Source organism: Euprymna scolopes, chromosome 28, assembly GCF_053919585.1.
Source record: "Euprymna scolopes isolate OS-2025 chromosome 28, ASM5391958v1, whole genome shotgun sequence".
Lineage (NCBI taxonomy): Eukaryota > Metazoa > Mollusca > Cephalopoda > Sepiida > Sepiolidae > Euprymna > Euprymna scolopes.
The window spans coordinates 90,393,587-90,399,586 of NC_136509.1; the positions used below are offsets into that span (position 1 = coordinate 90,393,587).

Consider the following 6,000-nt stretch of genomic DNA (forward strand, 5'->3'; position numbering starts at 1 on the left):
GGTAAACAAAAATAAAAAGGGATATTTTTACTGAGCATTCAATGTGAAGCAAAACACTAAACAGTCCACACAAAACGGAAGTAAATCCTTTGTAACACAAACTGAACTTGAACACATTATATCTCCATGCCTGAGAGAATGAGAACAATCTACCCTCGTGGAGTAAAATTTGAAATTCCGTATATTCGCAAGTTACATTGACCGAAACCGTTGTGAAAATAAGCGAGATGAGAATAATAGTTTTAATGATCAAACTTATATTCATTAAAAAAAAAAAAAAACATTTAAAAGTTTTTGACGACACGATTTTTTTTTCAAATCTTATAAAAACAGTACTTATGAAGAATACGGACCGTGCTGAAATAACATTTGGAAACTCGTTAAGGACTCGAGGTACATTTTTGGTATTTTTTTACGACCTGCTTCGTTCAGCATAGTGTCAACATGCCCAACCACCCCATGTTAAGAACGGTTTTCGAGGTTGTGTGTGTGTTTATTCCGAAAACCGTTCTTAACATGGGGAGGTTGGGGTGTTTATAATACACTGGAGCAGTGGAGCACAGCACAGCAGCCACAGCACGTCGTAAAAATCTTGCCGCATTTTTTTAAAGCTATCGTATACTTTCATTTAATTTCAAGGATACGTTGAAAATCCTATCTAAAAAAATGTAGCACGGTCTGTATTCTGCATAAGCATAAAAAACAAACGGAATTAATTATAACTGTTATATCGATTTTAGTATAAAAAAAAAAAAAAAAAAAATTAAAAAACCTTTGAAACTCACTTTGGTAAAAAACAAAAAAATAGTGCGGGTAATATTTTAAACTTTTAGTTAAAAAAAATAAAAATAAAGTTATGACGAAAACAAAAACTTTTAGAGCAAAAAGATAAATAATATAAATCTATATTCCATTCCCTCAGATTTTAAACGAAAAAGGGGGCAAAAAGGTTTGCTTCGGCTCCCTTATTTTCGTGATGACATTGATGATATCTATTGTTTCACATGTAGGACATTAAAGGCGTGAAAAACGGAATGGCCACACAAAAGACAAAATCATGCATCAGCAAATTAAACAACTTTAGACTACAGAGCACGTTTTGTTTTTATCAACATCAAACATATTCTTTATTTTTCTTAATTTTTTATTAATTAAACCTACCTTTATATATATATTTATGCAAATAGTTTTTTAAATTACTGATTTCCAAAACGAAATCGACAATTGATCTTCACAAAAAAAAAAAAAAAAAAAAACCTTGCGGAAAGGAAGAAGGGGGGGGGGACAAGTAATAAAAATGGTGGATTGATTTCCAACTGAAATAATTAACCATTTTTTTTTTTTTTTTTTTTTTTATGTCGGTGTCAACACTTTAGAAATATAAAAACTTTCGAGGCGATTAGAGTGTTTTTAAAACGCTAATAACTTAATCCTGAAAGATAAAGATAAAAAAATATAATTCGACAAATAAATAAATAAATAAGCCGACATTTCGTCGATATAGATAGACATTAAAGAATGTCTTTTTGGATTTTGGTTTTAACTTAATGGCGATTATTCGAAAAGAAGAAAAAGGTTGACATTTTTTTTTTTCCACTTGACCTGATAATTTTAATTTTCATTTATTTTTATTATTAACAACAGGGGTAAACGGAATTTTAAGTATCAGTCTCAGGAATAAATAAATAATTAAATAAAAAAAAAATAAACAAAAAAAAATTATTTGGGGCATTTATGTAGATAAACCTCCATGGCTGCTTAAGAACAACAGCCGAAAGGAGACCACACAAAATTAAACTCGGGTTCCTGAAACGGAAGACTAAACAAACAAAAAAAAAAAAAAACGATTTATTTACCTTATTGTATAATATTAAAAAAATGTGGTACTTATGTATGCACTTATTGAACCGTGCTGAAATGTTATTTAGAATGCCATTCTTACCATGGGATAGGTTTTTTTTTTTTTTTTTTTATAACTATTCTGTACTTTCACCTAACAATTTAATAAAAGATATTGTAAAACTTTAAAATACTATTTAAAAATAGCGCGGTTCAATAAGTGTACTAAAATATAATATATATAATAATAGCACCAAAAATATTTTTATTAATTTTTAATTTTGATTACAAAAATAAACTGTTCGAGCAACCATTTAAAAATTACCGTGTATTTTAGAAAATCCAAAAATTACCTAACTCGATATTTTTTTTTATCTTTTTGAGACAAATAATTTTGTAATCGCTTTTTTTTTTTTTTTTTTTTTTTTTTGTTAGGAAAACGGCGCCGTCGAAAAAAAAAAAAAAAAATAAAAAAAAAAATAACTTTGGTCGAAAAATTTTAATTCTGGTCCGAAATTATTTTCTACCCGCCAATTTAAAGGCTTAAAAATTACGTTCGATATTTTAGTGCTAGTGCACTTACTGATCCGCGATATTTTTTCTATAATCAAACAAAATGTGTTTCTCGTCTGTACGTAACTATGATAAATACACATAATTGTATTATTTACTATTAATAAACTATTTATTAAAATGAAAACAAAACAGAAAGTAAAAGATATAAAAAAAAACAATTTTTTTCTCTAAACCTTCCACATGTGTTAACATTGAAAAGTTCAACAAAAAGTATTTGCGGGATTTAAATTTCAACATTTTGTAAGATGGCTGATCGATTTTATTGCAAAATCGAGTTTTTAACATATATTCCTCCATTGATTTTTTTACAATGTTTTTTTTTTAAAGACAAAAAATTGAAGTAGAGAATTAATGAAATGGCAACCAATGATTACATTGCTTAAGTACTTTTTTTGCGGAAAATTTAAATGCTGTATTCGTTTTTAGCATACCCGAAAACCTTCAAAAGTCGTCATTTTAAAGGAAAATGCTTTATCGAAAATATATAAATAAATTAAAGATAAACACCGGGTGTTACCCTATATATATATGTGTGTGTGTGTGATTTTTACTGTACATATGACATTTGAAAACAACTTCTTTGTAAATCTAATGTCTCTTGGCAAAAACAATATATATTGCTTCTACACCAAACATTCTTACAGTGAATAATAAAAAAAAAAAACTAAGACAAAAAGAAATGTGATGTACTGATGTGGTTATACAATATTTGAAAGTAATTTCTTTTAATATTTATTGCCAAAAACAGTGTGTGTGTGTGCAGAGAGTGATCCGCGCTATTTTTAAATCGTATTTCCAAGTTTAATTAGTTTTTTTTTTTTTATTATTCAATTGTAAGGTTGAAGTATAGAGTAGGTACAAAACACCCTCCCCTCCCCATGTTAATGGCTTTTAAAATAATAACGTTATTATTTACGTCCGGCGGATCACTCTCTGCACTAGTACCAATATATATATATATATATATATATATATATATATATATATATATATATATATATATAGCTCCTAAACAGAAAAAACAGGAGGGGATTTTTACCCAACCGCGCCACTATTCTAGAAAAGAGTTGTTTCTTTACAACTTGAGCAATTTAAAAATACTGACAATTATTTTTTGCACAGATGCAAACATTGCGAATTTTTTTTTATAAAATAAAACGTCAGAAAACATTGCCGGTGACTGAATTAAAGCCAATAAAAAGGGTTGAATTTGAATGATAAATTAATTAAAACAAAAACGTTCTTACCTTCTTTTAAAACCTAAAATTAAATAATTAAAAGTCGATGACAAAATGAAAAGAATTGATAGAATCTCCTTCTCCTTTGACAGAAAAAGCAAAACTTTCAAAAAATGATATTTTTTTTCTCGAATTTAATCCGTTTTTTCGTAAACAAAATTTACATTAGGTATTTTTAAAATTGCTCTTTTTAAACATAAAATACATATTTTTATTTTATAAAAATTAAATTATAATTATTTTTGTATAATTTAAAAAGAATATTATTCGAAAATAATAAAAGAAATAAGTTCTATGAGGGTCTCATTCTCCTACTTTCTTTACTAAAAAATAAATTAAAAAACAAAAAAACAAAATACGATTTTAAAATCTAATTTATTTAATAAATAACATCCTCCCCCAAATTGCAGTTAGTGTTAAAAAATATAATCGAGCTTATTTTAGCACAAAATTATAACGAAATAAAAATAAATTAATACGAAACTAACAGAGTAATGAAAGGCGGTCAACATTTTCTACGGAATAAGTCACGTGACCATCATCTTGTTCTCCCAGGTGCCCTTTTTTTAAATTTTTTTTTTTATTAATGATGTGATAATGAGACAAGAAGACACCCTCCCAGGCATTACCTTATCATTTGGAGGAGAATTCATTTTTACCTGTCGTCTGAAGCACTTTGATCGGGGAATACCGGTGGATTTGAACATGGTTTCGTACTGAAATAATACATTGTTATTTTCATACCCACACGTCGGCTCGGCCTCATTTTAGCACAGCCGCCGTTTTAAAAAGTGATCGTGTTTAAACCCGACGGTCAGAGTAGAGTATCTGTTCCGTTCGGTCACAGGAAACGGCTCTCCCATGCATTACCTCCTCATTCGTCTGAGGGCGAAAATTATTTATTGTCGGTCGACTGATAGGCTCCTCTCGTTAGGGAATAGTATTCCCGGAATACCGATGGGTTCGGACATGGACAATTAGCTTTCTTCGAACAAAGTTCTTCGATGGTTGTTGCCGCCTCTATTCCGAATTTGTGTTCGCAGGACGTCATCGGCAGACAGTTTCTCACCGATATAACTGATTGCACACTAGAATAATTAAAGTAAAAAAAACAAAGAAAAAAAAAATCGGTGTTAATGCACTTACTGATCCGCGCTATTTTTTAAAAATCGTATTTCCAAGTTTAATTAAAGTTTTATAATATGTTTTTTTGGGTTTGTATTACTGTACACATAGATTCGAAAAAGTTGTCAAAAAACAAATATAGAACAAATAAATGTTATCAAAGGCAAGATAAGTTACTTTTCTACCTAACTGGATATATTTTTTTGTGTTTTTATTTAATGTAACATGCTTTTTCAGCTCGAAAAACATACAGCGTTTACCGATGTATTGGAAAATTAAAAATTGCGCCAGACTGTCTCTTTAACACGGTAAGTTTTGGAAAAGATGTTATAAATAATAAACTAGAGAAAATACTATTAAAAATCAACCGAATATATATCAACTTATGTCATGGTAACATATATTGAGCGAATTTCTAACAGTATTTTATCTAGTTTATTATTTATAATACCTTTTCCCAAACTTACCCTCTCCGAGAGAGAGTCGGCCGCCATTTTGAATTTTCCAGTACATACATCGGTAAACACTGCATGTTTTTCGAGCTGACTGAATAAAAACACAAAAAATACATCCAGTTAGGTAGAAAAGTAACTTTTGAGAACATTTATGTGTTCTATATTTGTTTTTTGACAACTTTTTCGAATCTGTGTACAGTAATACAAACCCCTTTTTAAATAATAACGTTATTATTTCGGTATTATTATACAAACACCGTGACAGGGTTAGGATTAGGGTTAGGGGTAGGGTTAATTCGCTGCCACGGTGTTTGTATAGTTTTACCATTATTTCAGCACGGATCAAAAAGTGCATGAGTACCAAAGAATCATTTACAAGCAGTCTCCCGATGACTGAGCATCATTTCATAAACATGTTTTTATTATCAAAGTTTGAATGAATGTTTTTTGTTTTTTTTGCACACTTAAGGAAGCGGAACCCCTCTCTCTATAATATATTTTTTTTCCAGTGGATTATTATCGAACTGATACGTCTAAACTGCTTAAAAAAAGGTTAAGTTTGCGAAATTTAGCCTAACAAAAACGTTGAGTGATTCTAAAATGGGTGATCGAATCGATTACTGATCGATTTACTAAAACGTTGCGTTAGAAACTGAGCACACCCTACAAATATTTAAATCTTGAGTTTGAAAAATAAAATGACAATCTAATAGACTAGTGTCCATTCGATGATAATCCACTGAAAAATTTGAAAAAATAAATAATTC

The 6,000-nt window shown here is 29.2% G+C and overlaps 1 protein-coding gene across 1 annotated transcript in view; it reads right to left on the reverse strand.

Moving 5' to 3' along the window:
- Positions 1-3,803, reverse strand: part of LOC145249717 (uncharacterized) — a 179,473-nt gene extending 175,670 nt beyond the window's left edge. Inside the window, exon 1 of the mRNA XM_080111595.1 lies at positions 3,663-3,803. The gene's annotated coding sequence lies outside the window, so the exon portion shown is untranslated. The remainder of the gene's footprint in view (positions 1-3,662) is intronic.
- Between the last annotated feature and the right edge of the window lie 2,197 nt (positions 3,804-6,000).